This window comes from Amblyomma maculatum, chromosome 9 (genome assembly GCF_055883805.1).
Source record: "Amblyomma maculatum isolate TAMU_Amacu chromosome 9, ASM5588380v1, whole genome shotgun sequence".
NCBI lineage: Eukaryota > Metazoa > Arthropoda > Arachnida > Ixodida > Ixodidae > Amblyomma > Amblyomma maculatum.
In genome coordinates, this window is record NC_139352.1 from 112,272,749 (window position 1) to 112,291,801 (window position 19,053).

Here is a 19,053-nt window from a genome sequence, read left to right on the forward strand (position 1 = left end):
TTTCACATATACGGCAATGCTCTTGTTGAACACGTCGGAGCTGCTACATATAATTGACTTAGAAAATATTATACTATAAACACCTTTCTCTCGACATGCTGCGGAGGTTGTGAAAAAAAAAATAATTTCCTGCTAGCGTTCTCTCAGCGTAGGAAGTTCAATGCGATTGACCGCACCTGCCTTGAACATCTGAAGGCAATAGTCCAATACTGTCAAACTGTTAAATACAATCGAAAAAAAAAAACACAGTGTGATGTGTTGTAAGATAAGCCACCGACAACTAAGAAAGCATTCTATTGTTAAATTAATCCCTCTGATGGCTCGTTCGCTAAGGTGGTCTACTTTCTCAGCGTACCACGAACTTACGGGGCCGATACCTAGCTGACCTCGATACCTGATGAGTGTGAGAGGACACGACCATGTATGTAGTTTCCTATTTGCACGTAAAGGGATCCGGATAGCTGAAAGCCATTCCTTTTACAACTTTGTCACTGCAGCTTGCCGGGCTGCTGCTAAATCTGTTTACATTGGCCATACCTAGAATCAATTTCTGAGAGAGGTAAAACGGTCTTGCCATACTACGCCACAATCAAGAAATCTCACGTTCACTAAAACGCCGATGAGAAACACATGTATTTAGGCGGGCCAGGAATTGGACACTGCTGAGAAAATACGTAAAGCCGCGTCAGATGCAACGTGAATGCGAAAAAAAAAATAACTGCTACATGGCCTTCGAAATTAAAAAAAAAAAAAAACATGCTACGTTTATGCTCGTTTCCACAAATTAAATTGTATTTTTTTTCTTGTTCGACTTTTATATGAAGCCGATAGCAGATTCTGTGACCATGCGGTATTGACTGAGCTGTGAAATGAGTGATTTTATTAGGTGAAATGGACATGCCACAATCAAGTGTTAACAAATTCCAAGAGTATCAACGCAGAGCTAGCTCTCAGCGCATTTTCATTGGTTGACAAACGAAAAGAGGAAAAATGACAGGATCATGGCAATAGGGATTGTTCATGTCTCCTATCTGCTCTTCTGTTAAGAGAAAAAAGTAAATTATCTTTGACTATGTCAGCGTAAGTATGCGCACAAACATTGTCTCTACCCATCACTGAAGGTCGTAACGCAGCCCGAACGACGATGGTGGAGCTGCCTTTTCTTTTTCCGTGCTGGGGCTTTCTTGTACACAGGCGGGGAAATGCTAGCGTTGTAACTTACGCTGTTGGGTTACTTCGATTTCCAATTGTCAATAAAGTGATTACAGATGAAGGAGTGCGGCTTCGGTTCCGAGACTCTCGTGCCGTCACTCGTGGGGAACAGAAGTCACAGAGCATCCGGTAGCAAGCGGAATTTTAAAAATTCGGCGCTTTCCATGACCACACAGTAACCAAATACGTAGATTCGTGCCTTTGCCTTTCAAAGAACCATGCTTAGGTCACCCGCCATTCATGCTTCTGTGGAAACCCGTAGAAATGAATCGACTTAAAAACGTCCGACGAGTTTGCGTAGCTGCCAGTGGAGCCAACAACGCACCGCGTTTCGCCAGCCTTGTTCGACCAGACTTCATTTCACTGGACATATTCACACAATTAACTTGCCCAACTTTCTGTTCTCTTCAGGATATATTCAGGCACAACGTCATCTAGACCTTAGGATTTCCAATTTCCACACAAACCAACGACAAACAGTAACCTCCAATGCGCTGGCAATGCGCCGGCCGGGGCCGGCGCATTCCTGTGATTGAGCGATGCGCCGAGAGGCGGCGCCACCCATTCAGCTGTCCGGTCCCTATAGTGTTCTAGAATTGAGAAGTGTGCCGTCTGCCGCCGGCGAGCTGGTCGTTTCAGCGATGACAGGAGAGAGGGCACTGTGTGCAGGAGGAGCGCAGTGAGCGCGGAGCAGACAGCTGGGTGAACCGTTACCACTACTTCAATCGGACTCCGAAGGCGCAATAAATTGTGTCGCTTTAGCTCCCACACGCTTGTCTAAATGTATTAAAACGGTTCATGAACAAAACAACCAGTTCCCTATAAAATAAACTAAGCGGCCGTCGTCAGGGAACGGCAATACAAATACAGGCAATGTAAGATACAGATTGCCGACGAACTGACAAGCAACGGCAAGATATATTTCCTGAACGTATTGGGTACTTTATTTGTCGAACACTAGCGGGAGGTTCAATGACGAATGTCTAACGTATTTCTATGATCATGTAAATTTTTAATATTGGATGCACTGTTTTATGCGGGCTAGACTGAAGTCTTCCATCGACGCTCGCACGTACTGAAAACGCAGTGAATGGTGTTTTAGGCTAGGCTAGCATACTTTTTGCGCCACATGTAAATAGAGGTATGCGAAGATTGCTTGAATGTGGGCGAATACATATGAACTGGCAGTCCTACTCAAAACGAAATGAATGAATGAGAGCACATAGCAATGAACTAAACCACATAATGGACGACGTGAAAAAAAAAATCGCGACTTAGTGCAAGAATATGGTACAAACGTATAAAACTGTACATAACTATATGAGAATATTAATGAACTGTACTAGGCCGTGAATAAATTAAGCTGCTAAATTTGAAAACACACAAGAGAAAGGCAGAATGACTAAATAAAGTCCTCAAATACAATTACTTGCACCTGCTCAGCTTTAGGTGCTTTACCTGCTCTGCTTTAGAGGTCTGATCTTGGTTTAGCGACTTGGCATAAAAACGCAATAGCATGAGGACGTAGAACTTCACTATGTTAAGTGTCATTTCTTTGTCATGAGTAGGGCAACCAAGCTTGGAAACCTCTGCGCTTTGCAAAAACAGCGCAAATTCACGCATGCTATTTGCGTTAATCTTTCTTGAACTAAAAAAAAAAACCTTGAAAGACTCTTCCAGCGTGTGCACGAGCTTTGCAAGCTCCGAGGACGGATAAAGAAGACCTCCGTGGTCGAAGTTTGAGATAAATTGATTTTCTTCTTTTTGTGCCGCGCACGATTTGCTTGAAATGAGATAAGCGGAGCAAGTACTGCATTTCGACTTCTTCATGAACTTTCTAGCGACATATCCTGCAATATAAGCTATGAGACGGCGAACTGTGCCTAGTGACGTATCTGTGGTCATCTGAAGGAAGGGAATTCAAAGTAGCTTCGACGTCCTCGAGCCTTCCCTCGTCAACCAAACGGTCAAGTTCATCAATAGGATTTGAAAGAAGCTGGGAAGGTTTCTCGCTTGTACGGCTAATTCCAAGTAAGGCATTTACAATTTCAGCATTACAATTTCCTGTCTTGGGGGGCTTCGCTAAGTTGTAAAATGCCACATTAACTGTCACTAAAAATTCTGCCGGCGTGGGTCACGATGCTGAAGAGGTTTTCTAGTTTGTCTTGGCTGTCTCGATGTGATAATGTATGTAAAATCGCATTTTGCAGATAAGTAGTCGACGAGGTCGACTGTGGACTGCAAAGTTACCCGAATGTCTTCCGCGGTGCTGTTGCTTAGGAAACCATGCTTTGAGTCAACCATGCTTTGAGTGTATTTCGAGAAGGGAAGGGTTCGAATAGGGAAGGCAGCAGAAAGAGCGCGCAATGAGCAAGAAGAAAGAACGAAAGGAAAAGAGCAATCATTAAAAAAGGGGGGGTGGCGAAAGTCATACGAGACGGACGGAACTGTGCTCTCTGCAAACATGTGTTTTCCTGCTTGACCAATCATCGCTCTTCACTCAACAACGCGCCATAGTACAACAGCCAGAGCAGCAACGCGATGCAACAAAATTCACGCAGGAAACGAGCCGCAAAAGCAGACGCCCCAAGCGTTTCCTCTGCGGCGCGCGCGCTTGTGATGCGCTCCTACGGCTGACAGCGCCACCTACGCTTTTCATCGCTCCGGCGACCACGTCGCTCCCATTGCCGCGCGCCGAAGACGGCACACTTCCCAATTCTAGAACACTATACCTCATAGCCCCCTCTCCCGGGCCAGAAACTCTGCACGTGATTTCTCTCTGCCATCTCGGCAATCTGGCCTGCGCAGGGCGTGCGCAGAGCAGCGCAAAGCGCGCAGAAGCAGCCCGACCGATCTCTATCGCCGCTGTTGCCATGGCCGATAAGGCTGTCTGGAAGTCTACGTTTTTTGAATCTCTTACAGGTATGTATTACATGTACATCCCATTATTTTGTTCAAACTTAATCCTGCAGTGGCAGCTGTAATGATACAGTGTGCTGTTGATGAATTTGAATTTGTTGTACCAAACCAAAATGCACGTGTACTACCTAAGTCTACAAATACGTTTGTGCAAATCCTAGCTTGGTCGCCTTTGATGAGTTTGTGAGACTAAATATGTACCAGTTATACAAAGTTGTTTATCAACGTAAACTACTCCGTTGTTTTCAACTCTCGTTAGGTTATTCAAAGCGTGTTGTGAGGCTGGAGCGTAAGGCGAATTTGTGCTCTCACGTGCGACCGCTTTTTGCTATAGTTTCGCGTACGCGCTCGTTCAAATCTATAGGGAGCTCTTGCTAGCACGTCTGTTTTGCTTCATCATCCAAAGACGAACTTCTGTCTTGGTTTGTGTTTGCGTTTCATAGCTGCACATGGACTTTTTAGTGAAATCTTTTAGCGTCGCAGACGTTTCCTTCTTTTTTTTTTTTTTGATGGCTATGCTTTCTCCGCAACCGAAAAGCGGCTGTCGCTGACGGAATCGATATCCTGGGCTATTGGCACATGAATGCCTTATATGCATGTGATACGTCTAAAGGTGTCGCACCTGATTTAGACCAATTACAGACTCCTCAAGATCGGTAGCTTAGCGAAGCATGTTGCATACGGTTGGATGTCTCCCTGAGCTCATCAGAAAGTTTTTCTTCAGCAAATTATGAAGTTTTTCTGATAATTACCTAACTCGTTAAATACTGATCTTCGGAAACAATTTTCCAGTGCTTATCAGAAATTTCTTCTGCAGCAAATTGTTAATTTTCTCTGAAAAACTACCTAACTTGTTAAATGCTTAGGTACGGAAACAATTTGTAAAAATTATCAGGACAATTATTGTCCCGCCTTTAAGGGTATGGCGCGGCAGAGTAAGCTACCAGGACACCCGCTTTAATTATTAAGGTTCCTGCGTGGCCTAGGGGTAGAGTGAATGCAAGGGCCCCGGCAGGCCGATTCTGATATCACCCACCCGTATGAAAGGAAAGGCCCGAGTTGACATTCCGGCAACCCTGCGTACAGTTAGTGCTCGGCCATATCAGCTGCCAGATATACTAGATTTACTGTATATGCTATATATACCGCCCAACAGCGCCATGCTCGTATTTTTTCGCTGACAGCGCTGGCGGACGGCCGCCGACGTTTCGGTGAGGCTTCATGAACACTTACTTCCCAGTCGCACGCGCGCGCATCATATTGCACCGCGGCACAACGTGTAGGCTATCGAGCGCGTCTCAGGCGCGTCTGAGCGTACAGCGGCCCCACCCGCTGGGCGTCTGAAAGTTTTATGCACTTCCCTGTCCATCGTTCTGGAGTGCTCGTGCACCCTCTCGCTCCGACCGAAAAACTTTCAAAACGCGACATTTGCATGGGATAATTGAAACGTCTTCGAGCCGTAAATAAAATACGCAGGGGGAGCTCGAAGAAAAAAATTGGAGGTCTCTTCTCTCTTAAGAGAATGAAGAAAGCCTACCCTTCATCTCCTAACATTTGCCTCTCAGTGTTTGCCTTTTATCGGCGTTCGTAGCAGTGCTACATAATTGGTTTACAGGAAAGGAAAGGCGCAGTATCTGTCACCCAAATTGCTTCGACAAGTGTGCGTTTGGACAGTACATTATTGCTCCTGTCACGTGGCGTTCCTTGGCGCGCGTTCAAGTGTGGGATCACAGATGGCAGGAACGCTAGACAAGATGATACGTCTGGGAAGTGTCCATTGAGCGGTATCTTACTGGTATCGCGTGAAATTCGTCTCATTTCATCGTCTATTCTAGGTTATAATTTGCAGTTATAATTTACTGTCCAATCTCGTTTTTTTCTGTTTCGAAAATAGCATGGCTATTGCGGTGCAAAAATAAAAAAAGATTGCCTCAATTCTTATCGTTCTGCCTTTCACTGTAGTTGGGCAAATTGAATAAGCATCCTTATTTGCTCATGCTCACGGAAAAAAAAGAAGTTACGTGAACGCAAGCGTCAATATTTTGTATTCTGTGCCCAATTAATCGGGAATTTTTGTTTTTGTTATACGCATTTTTTTCCATCGCTCTTTAATCCCATTAATAATTCCTGCCCTTCTGGGCACCACACCTGCTCTCCATCTGTTGTTCTGTGCGCTATCACGATATCTAGATATTGTAGGCGTTGCTGCGTAATTCTGACTGTAGCTTGAGCTGCATGTGAAGTGTGGCAGTACACTTGAGGCTAACATGTTACCTAGACTGTGATGAACATTTTCCAGTGGCCTTCACATTCTTGTTGCAGTAACACTTGCTCTTTGTTTTTCAGAGAGCTTGCTTGTTTTCTGGAGTCCTCAGATGCTGCAATGAGTGGTGCCTTCTTCAGAATCAAATTTTGTTGGCTAGTAACCTGAACTGTCAAAAAAGATAATTGAATTCATTGACTTTTGTGTCTGCTGCATCAGCAGTGAGTTATTTGAAATCTATATTTCAGCTGTGCATGCTGTCCCATTTTATTTGCAGCTTTCAGGACGAAACATTTGTAGTGTGATAGTATACAGCCATGTTTGCATGCAGAAAATGTGAATTTGAATCTGGGACTCTCTCTGGCTATGCCCTTCATTATGGTGCCAAAAGTTTGTGTTCTAAAAAAATTCCTTGTGTGAATTATCTTTGCTGTCATGAATTTCTTTCCTATGCTAGTCTCAGATGCCATATCCTCAGGAAGCATAAGAAAAAGCGCCGCGTTGAGAGCTCCTTACCTCCTCCTGTCGATTTGGTGTTCACATGTAGGGTCGAGGGCTGTCTTAAGAGTTTTGCTTCAAGAAATAACCTTATGAAGCATTTAAGTTGGCATATGAGTTGTGGTGTTGCAGTGATATGCCCTGTTAACAACTGTAGTAGCATGTTTAAGGTGAAATCTTCATTATCCAGCCATTTAACTCGAAAACATGCTGTAGTAATCCGCACTGGCCTTGTCTCTCCTCTTGACTCTACCTCTGGCTTTGAGTTCGTTACAGTAGATGATCCTGTGGATGATCCAGGCAGCTCTAGTTGCAGACAAGGGACAACAGAAAGAAGTAACGAGTGGAAAAATTGTGTTGAGAGTTCTCTTGGTCTTTTCTATCTGATGCTTGAGTCAAAGCTCATTGTTCCTGTCACCACTGTGCAAAGCATTGCCCAAAAGTTAAGCCAAATTCATGAATTAAATAAGCAATACACTATTTCTAAATTGCAGGCATTGCTCAAAAACAAATATAGTGAGGATATTACAACGGAATTGGTCACCGCCATTGACAGTGATGCCTTTAGCGAGCTGAATTTATTATTCAGCACTGACTACAGACGCAAGAAAGACACAAGAAAGCCTATGCATACGTTGAACCGATATGTGTAAAGCTTGGTCGAGACAGGTTTAGAAGAGACAGGCACATGCAATATGTTCCCATTTTGGAGACGTTGGCTGCTCTTCTAGCCAATGCTGAGGTTGCAGAATGTCTTGCAAGCACAGAATACACACCCATTGGAGACTGCATGGCTGATATAACTGATGCCCCAGCTTCTCCAAACAGTGCATTTCAATCAAATGAGCCAGTGCTTCAGCTTCTGTTGTACCAAGATGCCTTTGAGGTTGTTAATCCTCTTGGCTCTGCTCGGAAGAAGCATAAGTTGGTTGGGGTTTATTTTACACTTGTGAATTTCAGAAAGCACAATCGATCTAGTCGTGACCACATTCAATTAGCACTTCTGTGCTCAGAGTCTGACCTGAAGCTGTTCGGCCAGGAAAAAGTTTTTGAACCACTGATTAATGAAGTTTTGCTCCTAGAAAGTGATGGAATTCCTTTTGGAAGTACGCTGGTTAAGGGCACTGTTGTAGCAATATTAGGAGATAACCTAGGTTCCCATTTCATTGGTGGGTTCACAGAAAGCTTCAGCTCGTCTCATCACTTCTGTCGGTACTGCCTTATAACTCGTTCAGAGTTTCATGGAAAACCCTACATGCATGCTGACAAAAGAACACCTTCCAAATATGACTTCGCTGCTAAGCAAGCCGTTAATACAGGAACAGTATTTGAAGGTGTCAAATCCTGCAGTGTTTTTAATAAGCTTGCATATTTTCATGTCTGCAGTCCAGGCTTGCCCCCATGCATTGGTCATGACCTCTTTGAAGGTGTGGTCTGTTATGATATGGCCCTTTTTCTTAAATTCTTTGTTGAGACACGGCATTGGTTCACTTATCAGCATTTGAATTATTGCATCATAAATTTTAACTACAAAGGGTCAGATGCTTCTAGCAAGCCTCCTGAAGTTAATGTGCAGGGCAGAAGATTAAGCTCTGAGGCTGTAAAAACTTGGGTGCTACTTCGGCTTCTCCCTCTGATGATTGGTCACAAGACTGAAAGTACAGACGTTGTCTGGGGCTTGTACCTCAACCTAAGGGCGATTGTAGACATTGTGTGCGCACCAGTAGTCTCTGGAGAGCAGGCAGCGTACTTGGCCATTTTAACTGAAGAATACTTGGCAGACAGGCTTCGCCTTTTTCCTACAGAGCCCTTAAAGCCAAAACACCATTTCATGACTCACTACCCAAGCTTGATGATGCACTTTGGGCCACTAATAAATATGTCGACTCTCCGATTTGAAAGCAAGCATTCTTACTTTAAGAACTGTGTGCGATCAACAAAGAATTTTAAGGCTGTTTGCAGAACGATTGCAGAGAAGCACCAGCTGTTACAGGCATTCTTGCACTCTGAAGGATTTTTCAAGTCAGATGTCTTCTTTACCTCGGCTGTGCCATTTTGTGCGCAGAACTTTGCTCCAGAGCTGCATGAGTGCATTAATAGCAACTTTCACCCCACCAACTGAGTGACATGTAATTCTGTTGTATGCAAGGGTACAGAGTACTGTGTTCATGATTTTGTTGCACTGTTTATAAGCGATGAGCTCTGCTTTGGTGAAATAACTGTTATTGTCCTTCAGCACAAAATCGAAGTATTTTTTGTAGTAAAGCTCTTCGAAGCATGTTTTTGCCCAGGACTGCATGTGTACAGGCTGCGTAATAGAAACCTGTTTACAGCAGTGGAAGTCTGTAATATTGCTGATTTTTACCCTTTACCGGCTTATGAACTAAGCGGTGAGACTGTCATCGTGCCAAAGCATCACATCCACCAAACCCATGAAGAGCCTTGAGATGGAAATAATGAAGTCTCTACCCACCCTGTCTCCTGATACACTACAAGCACTCGTGAAAAAACTTTTGGAACTCGGTGTGGAGTGTGGTAATGACTTGAGCCTCATCAATGAGCAGGATTTGACAAGCGTCCTCAAGCCGATCCAAGCTCGGAAACTTGTTGCGTACTTCACAAGCAAATGTAAGTTTTTTGATGTCTAACAGAATAGTTCTTGATACAGCATGACTGGAAATGTCAACTGAAGACTCATCTCAGTTTTCTCACAGGTCTCAAAGTAAATTCTGTTGTGCCGCGGACTGTCTCGAATAGACCAGGAGCTTCCCTAATGCAGAAAGCCAGACGTTTTTGAAGTATATTGAACACTATGCCAGAAGTTCATAAATCTCCAAGTTGAAGAAAAAAAAAATTAAAACAGGAGAGGCATCAAGGCTATTTTAGAAATAGGTCAATAATAAGAAACTGATGAGGTAAGAAAACCACTTGTGTGGCATAGTGTCTTTTGCCTTAATATATTTAGCAACATATTTCAGTAAAGGTTTTTGGTTTTTGTTATTTTCTTGTTACAGGCTGTCAAGCCATCATCCTTTATGAAAAAAAGGGCTTAAACATCAGTTTGCTGCTCTTTGTTATTTGTTATCTACTATAGTACTCGTAAAACTTCAAGGGGAGCCCAATATTCACAGTAGTGCCCGGTTATGTCTTAGTAGCAGGGGAACAATAGGGTAGAACATTTACTGCCCTTTTTCCTGTGTGTATTAAGTGTATGTACGTCTTCTCGGTAGCAGGGAACAATATTGTTGAATATTTCCTGCCGTTTGTCTTTGTCTAAGAGAGAAACTGCACGCCCCTGCATGCATTTCAAGAATTCAGCATTCAGTATTAACAATCTTTAGAAGGTCTGCGTGATTTTACAAAGCTGCAAATAACCACATTGCTCAGGCCAACAATCCAACATAAAGTGAGAAGGAAAGTTGTAATTCAGTTTATAAAAAAAATTGAAGATGAGCAAGTTCCTTACATGCTTTGTAAATAGTATACTTCAACACCCTAGCCAATTCATATATATTTTACAGATCAATGGGGATGTGGAGTATAGTTATAGTTCAAGAGATTGAAATGTTGACTAAGCACAATATATAGAACCAATGAGGGATAATGTAATTGAACCTATTGCTTGTTTTGCTGTTAATTTATTCTTGGCCATTGTTATTAAGGCTTGTTATGTAGCTAACATCATGAGGGAGATATTCATTGCATTGTTTTTGATTTTGATCATTCTCTTAGGTTCATTATTTTACATGCTCTGGTTAGCTTTGGTATACCTATTTGTGTGCTCATTACATACATCTGATATTGACATTTGTTGCTGTCATAGTGCCACGAGAGTAGCTCAGCATGGACCTTAATTCAAGGCATGCTGTGTAAGTTTCAAGCTGATGTAAATCGGAGCTAAGCTGTGGGGCAACTGGACCCTTGAAGAGGTGTTGTGACTGTTCGTCAGTCCCCCATAGCGAGAGATGGAATTGCGATCAGATGAAGACGTGTCAGCCGTACTCTCTCTTGACTATTTGTTGTATGCTTATAGCAGGCTTGAGATACGTGAATCTCAAAAAATTAGAAATAGATGGAAGTGATGAAACTATAGTTATCTCCAATTAGAGTAGTTAGAGTAATTCAGTAGTAATTTCCAATTAGAGCCATTATCTTAGTAAATCTTGGTCCTGCAAAGCAGGGTGAAGAAGCTTAATAAGTAAAGCAGAATGTTGGGCCTAACAATTTTTTACTGCTACGAATACTCAAAAAGTAGTGCCCACATTCTTTTTTTTTTCTCAGGCATTAATTAGTCAAAATTTATAAAACTAGCAAATATTACAGCCTCACGTCTACTAGAGGTATAAATCTTTAAATGCATTTTCAGTCAGATTGTATGGTTTTGTGAAACTGATGACCAGTGTTTATACCAGTTTTCCTTCAGAGTATCAGCACGGATGACTGTCTGCCTTCATAATTGCCTAAAAACAAGCACTCTTACTTAATTTGGCTGGGTTATATTGCCCTATCCACCTACTCCTGGCATTGCACCACTTGATTTTATTTCTGTGCTTCATTGATTTAGCTTTCAGAATGACTGAGATTGTTATTTGCACCTTGCGGGCATGGCTGCTGTATAAGTAAATATAATTTCTGGTACAAAAATGGCATTCATGAATTTGTTCTGAGGTGATACGTAGCAATAACCATCAACTGTGGTTGCATTGAAAAATGCTATGTATACAGCAGATATGGGGCTGTATTCATTGTGAATTTCATATATTCTGTACAAGTATTGATTGAGAAAAAAGTGAGGGGCATACAGGGGAGGAAGCATTAGAAGTCATGAATAAAAATATTTGCTATGCAATGGCCATCAAGCAATCCAGCCCATAAAAAGTGAAATAACCAAGGAGCTCAAGATAGGGAGGAGAGCAGTTTTCCAAATCACTCGTCAAGCAAGAGCCTGAAAGCACCTATCAGGATGAAAGCTTGTAATAGTTAATAAATTAGAGGCCAATGAAAAGGGCTGAGGTAAATAGATTTTAGTGCAGTGAATCATATGAAAGGGAAATAATTGTTGTAAACTTAAGAAGCAGGAATAGAGGAGGAAACTACGAAAAAGAAATATAATGAACAATGTCCTTGATACGCAGTTGAGTGAATAAAGTAGAAATACAAGTATGATGTCTTGTAAAGGAGCATATTGTAAAGCATATTGAAGCATAATGTATAGGAGCATATTGAAGGGAGGTGATGAAAATGAAACACTGCACTTATAAAAACCAGTGGCATTTCACAAGATGTTGTTACACGGGTTACAACAGTGACGATTACAGGGACACCAGTCGTTTTCATGCGACTTTCAGAGTCAAATTTGAATTATCAACCCTCGTTTCTTCTATATCGCAGCGCTTGATTTACACCATACGAGGCAATAATCCCATTACATATTTTGGTCAGCGTTCTGTCCCTTTAAGCAAGCTGAAACTTGTTTACAAATGTATATTTATGCCCACAGTCGCTGCTCCCACTGTATGCTGAATGTGCTCGCATTGCCAATTATATCGAAATGATCTGTGTACCGCTGAAACTTGAAGCTCAATTGCCAGGAAGTCATGCCATAAGTAGTGATATGTTGCATCTGCATGAAGCACAGAAGTATTGTAATGTCTTACACTGTTTCTGTTTTCAGATCTTTGAAGATCCATGGAAGGTATGCCCAAGAGATTCATGGAAGAATGCACAAAAGATTCATGGAAGTATGCACAAGAGAATTTGAAGTCTTTCGAAAGTAGTTACCATACCTTTGTTTATTTACTCAAATCCAGGTTAGTGGAAAACTTAAATAAACAGTTTTCAGCACTGGCCGCTCTTACTGATTTGCCTGCCTTCCTGTATAGCGTACTGACACTGCACATTTTATGCGGTGGCCTAATCAGTGCATCAGTACCTTGGTTTTAGCCAAGTTGGCTCATTTCTTATAAGGTACAGGCTTGCTTAAAGAATACTTCGTGAACACGTGTATTTCTTCATTTTATCTCGTGTTCTTTATGCAAGCATGTACAAGTATTGCCTTATTAATATGCCTGTAGTTTTTAGGTTTGTGTGTCTGAATGCCAGACATCCATATTTTACAGTGTAAAGAAGTGAAAAGAGAAAATGTTGCTAGGTAGATTTTAGACACCACTGTGTTTAACGATCGGCCCAGTGCAGATTTTACGAGCCCTGCATTATTTACCAAAAAAGTACTGCCGGAGTGAACAACGGGCCACAATTTTTTCTACGAGTAAACATTATCTAAAGAATATAACTACCGTATACATGAAATACGGTCCACAATTTTTTCTACAGGTAAACATTATAAAAACATAACTACTATATACCTGAAATACGGACCATCATTTTTTCTACATGTAAACATTATATAAATAGCGTAAGTACCGTATACATAAAATACGGGCCACAATTGTTTCTACAGGTAAACATTATATAAACAGCACAAGTACCGTATACCTAAAATACGGGCCACAATTGTTTCTACAGGTAAACATTATATAAACAGCCTAAGTACCGTATACCTAAAATACGGGCCACAATTGTTTCTACAGGTAAACATTATATAAACAGCATAAGTACCGTATACCTAAAATACGGGCCACAATTCTTTCTACAGGTAAACATTATATATACAGCGTTAGTACCGTATACTTGAAATACGGGCCATAATTTTTTCTACAGGTTAACATTATATAAACGGCATGATTGCTGTTTACATAAAATACGGGCCACAATTTTTGCTCGCGCTAGCCACAAAAGACGTTTATTATCGCCGTAAAATTGTTTACAAACCACATATCTGATGACATTGCCTGAAGTTGAGAGTGACTTCGCATCCATTTGTCTTTCAGAATACTCGATGAAAACCATGCAATCACAAACGGAGTCTTTACCCGACCTTGCTGGCACGCGGTGGACCGACTCTAATTTAGAATGTGTTAGTTCAGGTAGCTCCAGTTTGTGTGCTAGGTCATTCAACTTCTCAAAGAGGTTTTCATTGTCTTCCTTGACCCTGCTGTGAATTTCAAGGTTGTTACGGCGGCTGTATTGCTCCATATCGTTTTAACGTAACGTCTTTAACGTAAGGAAAGTTGCCAGACTCGATTGCTTCAAGTCGTTTTTACATATCAGCAACATCCTTGTCGTGAGTATTCAGCTTTTCTAGAATTTTGTCATACTTCTCAGACACAAGGGCGATTGACGTCTCAATTCCATCTACCTTAGATATCAGTTCAGAAAGCGCCTCAACATTCGTCACTATTGGAACAAGCAATGAAAGCTTCTCATTGACGTCATTCAGCTTCGATTGAAAGTTTGGATTTTCCAGCCTTGTGGAAGTCGATCCACTCCGCTTCTTTGCGCTTTCACAAGTATTACATTTTCAGCTAGCCTTTAAGGAGTCGGCATTCTTACGATATTGATTAGACCTGACTCCGGAACATTCACCAATATGATATGCATATTGGCATGATATGCATTTAATAGACACTCCATCGCCAGTTATCTCTTCACGACATGTCAAACATTCCAACATATTAAGAATATATCGGTGCAGCAACCGTGGAAGCAGCAGAAAAAAGTTATTAATGAATCAAGTACAGACTTTACCAACCTGCAAGTTCGATGGAGTGAAGTCACTGATGGCACTAAGATGCGTCCGCTGCGGCTTCTGCGTGCAAGTCAGAGAAATAACGATGTAATATATTAGTCAAAGTCAAGAAGACAGGAATGCAGTCACTGATCGGCTGCCTGCAAGTCAGAGAAATAACGATGTAATATATTAGTCAAAGTCAAGATGACATAGGCTTGGGCAGGATGCGTAATATGAAGAAAAAAGATGGTAGGTATGGGCAACAAGCGGTATATTAACGGAAATAAAGCATAGCAGGGGACGGCCCAAAATCGGTTCGGCGGATGACTTTAAGGAATTTGCCGGGGTGAAATGGATGCCGCCAATACAGTAACATGGTAATTGGAGGGATACCGCGCAGCCCTTTGCACTGAAGTGGCTGAAGTACTGGCTGATGATGATGCTATTTTGAAACATATGGAAATACTAAGTTTAATACCTTCTCTCTTCTTCCTTTTAGAGTACTCTGTCATTTTCTATACATTGTGATAAATGTCCATTTGGCTTTATTTTGTTGCCGGAGGCTAAGGAAATATAATTTGTATTCAGTGGCACTAATTCTACAGTAATAATATGTATTACGTTCATTGGCTCAGGAAGGCTTCCAGTAAAAAAAAAATTACTTTTGATCTTACGTTCGTTACTCTGAGGCATTCAGCTTTAACATTTATACTGAAGTATTGTGATCATAAAGCAAAATATTTCGCGGGATCAGAATGACAAGGTTTGATAGCGAGTAAGCATCACTTCGCTTTTTCTTTCTTCCTCAGGAAGTAGGCAATTTACACAGCATCAGCAATATTCGTTTGTGCCTTTGAAACAAATCCTGCTAAAATAGATGGCCATAGATCTCTCTGCATTTGATATCGAGACGTATATTCTGGCAGATGCTCAGAACAGGGCAGATACGTTTGCAAAGAATATCTGTGACTGAATCAGCACAAACACTTCGCGTACCCATTCGTTGTCCATGACAAAAACGTGATGAGAATTTATGAGTAATTTGAAACATGTTTGCATTCTTCAGTAAATTTTTTATTGCATTGTAGAGCCTGTTTAAAATGAATATTGGCTCTGTATCAGCATCTGATCGTAGATCACAATATATTGCACTGAAATAAATCTGCCTCGCTTGATTGGTTGATGTGCTCTAATCCTTTGCAACAGCAATAACTTGTCTGCATATTTTCACAGGAAATAATATAAAACATTTGCGGAAAGTGCTTAACAGTGTAAATTGAAACTCATTTGCAGCTATTTCTCGAAACTTTGGGAGGCATATCACCAAACAGAATGGCAGTATCTATTAGATTTGATACTACAAGTATAGAGGTTCCCGATGTCATAGATACGTCAATTTTAAAAGGGTGAGTATGAAAGTATGCAAATATCTATAGCTTTATGCCGACCTAGATATTCTTATCAGATTGAAATACTCTTTACCTTGTGTTTGCTCTTTGTTACTTCATACGTTATTACGAGGAACCTGCCAGAAGCGTAGCTCTGCTGCACTCTCGGAAAAACGGCTGACATTATGGATCGCCGCAATTTTTTTCTGATGTATCAACTTGCAGATGGTCTTCCCCGCTTCAAAAATACTATTCCGCTGAAAAATGACTGTCGAAAATACCTATCCATAAAAGAAAGAGGTTGCACTACTTGCAACGCATTCTAAGTTTTAGAACGTCTGGCTCGTACACCTTGCGCGTCGCATCATGTTGCGGTCCAAGGGAGCATTACTGACTCATATTGCACTGTTTCTACATGCCCAGCGCTATATTCACGCACCCAAAGAGGAAGAGGCCCCGCCGGGGTGGCGCAGCGGTTACGGGGCTCGACTACTGTTCCCAAGGATGCGGGATCGAATCCCCGCCTCGGCGGCCGCTTTTCGTTGGAGGCGAAAAGCAATACACCCGTGTGCTGTGCGATGTCAGTGCACGTTAAAAAACCTCAGGTAGTCCAATTTTCCGGAATCCTGCATACGGCGTCTCTCGTAGCCTCAGTCGCTTTTGGACGTTAAACCCCACACACTAGACCAACCAAAGAGGAAGAGAGCTTAGCGTGGACATGATGACCAACGACTTTAAGAGTTGGAAACCAGGAGCTCTGGGAAAGAAGAGCTCGCATATGTCTAACAAGAGCCGTATCACAAAGCATTCGACATATTCCCAAGAGTTTGTGCCCTTTTCTTGAAACAAGGCGGTTCAGCGCTCCGCAGTCCGTATTGTAGGAGCAAGCTTGCCAATTGGGAAGCAAAGATAGTCATTAGCATCCCCAATGTAGGATGGCTTTTATGTGCTTTTGAATAATGTCCAATCGACCTCAGTCATAAAACACTGTACAAATCATGTAGAGGGCATGTCTCTTTTCAATCCAAGTCGCTATCACATTTCCTTAGTTCCTCTGGTTCTTAATTACGGCCCACAACATAACTCGCATACGCTGCGCTCTCTCTAAAGCAATGATGTACTAATAGCATGCTAGGGAAACTGAATTCTACAGGAGAGGAAATGTGAATGCTGGGGATGAAACCAAGTGCTGGAAAAGAAGCGAAATCTTTGAGATTTGGTGCTTGAGTAATTGCATTCCCTACAGTTGCTACGGACGCGAGCTTCTATTTTTCCGCAATAAGCATATGTATATGTCTCAAGCTCTTCCCCCGCTTCAAAAAATCAATCGTTCAATATGCGCGGTACATGTTGAACTGAAGCTGTACATGTTGAACTGAAGCTTAGGCGATTTCAGTTCGGCGTGTGAAGCGGAAAGCGCTAACATCTGAACGTTGTTTGAAATCTCGAAACAGCGCTGTAGCCTGCGTTGTATTAATGATCACGACCGCACTTCTACAGCATGAGTTGTTTACACTGTTCGTACACGCAGCACTCCGGCTACAGAATTACCATAAGCGCGAGCAAATCGCATCTATGCAAGCACGTTGAAGAAGACAGGTTTTCTGCTGGTTTTCGTGCACCCGAGAAGGCCGATAGTCGCTCGACTCGCTGGTATCGAAACCGCCGACCTAGCCGGCAACTTCAAACACTTAGTCGCCATATTGCAGTAAGGGCGGTAAACCATGGCAGAGTGTGCTGTGTCGCAATTGTGAGTGCTTTTCTTTTAAGACAGCATGTGTTAAACAAGAGAACAACTGCGGATGTCAGCTTAGCTTCGGACAAGAGGGTGAACGGCCGCGTTTTTAAGTCACCATTACTACTTGACGGCTGTCGTTAGACGGCTTCTCATGACAAGCCCTAAGCCAATAATTTGTAATAAATATATCTAACACGCGGTGCAGCGGTGGCGTAGCGGTAGAACATCCGCCTCGCATGCAAGAGGACCGGGGTTCAAATCCCGGTGCCGCGCAATTCTCCACCGGATGACAAAAAAAAAAAAAAAATCCGCGTGTCGATGGAATTGCATATACAGGTTTGGGGTGCGACCTGATGCCGGTGAACACCTCCGGCAACGCACTCCCTCACCAGAACAGGAGTTGGCCACCCTGGTGCAGTAATTGGCCACAACCTCCTATGATAAGCTCCATCAAACCCCGGCCCTCAGTCACCAGCGGCTGCGGAACAACTGACCACGGCGGCGGTCAGACCTGTGACGCAGCAGGGGGTGCTAAGAAAGCCTGGCTCCGCTGGACAGGCCGCCATTGGAAACTGACCCTGGCAACGTTTAATGCTAGAACCCTAGCTAGTGAAGCTAGTTTAGCAGTGCTGTTAGAGGAACTAGAGGGCATGAAATGGGATGTCATAGGGCTTAGTGAGGTTAGGAGGCCGAATGAGGCATATACTGTACTGAAGGATGGGCATGTACTGTGTTATCGAGGTTTACCAGAGAGGCGACAACTAGGAGTAGGTTTCCTTGTCAATAAGTATATAGCGGGCAATATAGATGAATTCTATAGTATTAATGAGAGGGTTGCAGGCATCGTAATTAGGCTCAATAAGCGGTATAAACTGAAGGTTGTACAGGCCTATGCACCTACATGTAGTTATGATGACCAGGCAGTTGAAAGCTTCTATGAAGATGTAGAATCGGCAATGCGAAAAGTAAAGACGCAGTATACTGTACTAATGGGCGACTTCAATGCCAAGGTAGGGAAAAAACAGGCGGGAGGCAAGGCAGTAGGTGACTATGGCATTGGTTCTAGGAATAGCAGGGGGGAGTTACTAGTTGAGTTTGCAGAGCACAATAACTTACAAATCATGAATACCTTCTTCAGCAAACGGAAGAACCGAAAATGGACATGGAAAAGTTCTAACGGAGAGACTAAAAATGAAATCGACTTCATAATGTGTTCAACCCCCGCCATTGTGCAGGATGTAGAGGTAATCGGGAAAGTTCGATGTAGTGACCACAGGATGGTGAGGTCCCGAATTAGCCTAAATCTGAAGAAGGAACGCAATAGATTAGTAAGAAAGAAACCCATCAACGAATTAGCGGTGAGGGGGAGGGCAGAAGAGTTCAGGATCTCGCTACAGAATAGGTA

General features: G+C 42.5%; 1 long non-coding RNA gene across 2 annotated transcripts; it reads left to right on the forward strand.

Annotated features, from left to right (window-relative positions):
• The first annotated feature begins 4,030 nt into the window (after positions 1 to 4,030).
• LOC146180170 (uncharacterized) lies at positions 4,031 to 12,841 on the forward strand. Of its 2 annotated transcripts, XR_014700959.1 has the most exons (4): positions 4,031 to 4,134; positions 6,478 to 6,615; positions 9,281 to 9,520; positions 12,567 to 12,841. It is a non-coding gene; the product is annotated as an uncharacterized LOC146180170 (long non-coding RNA). The 2 variants fall into 2 exon arrangements; XR_014700958.1 differs by lacking the exons at positions 4,031 to 4,134; positions 6,478 to 6,615 and having other exon boundaries at positions 9,163 to 9,520.
• The last annotated feature ends 6,212 nt before the right edge of the window (positions 12,842 to 19,053 follow it).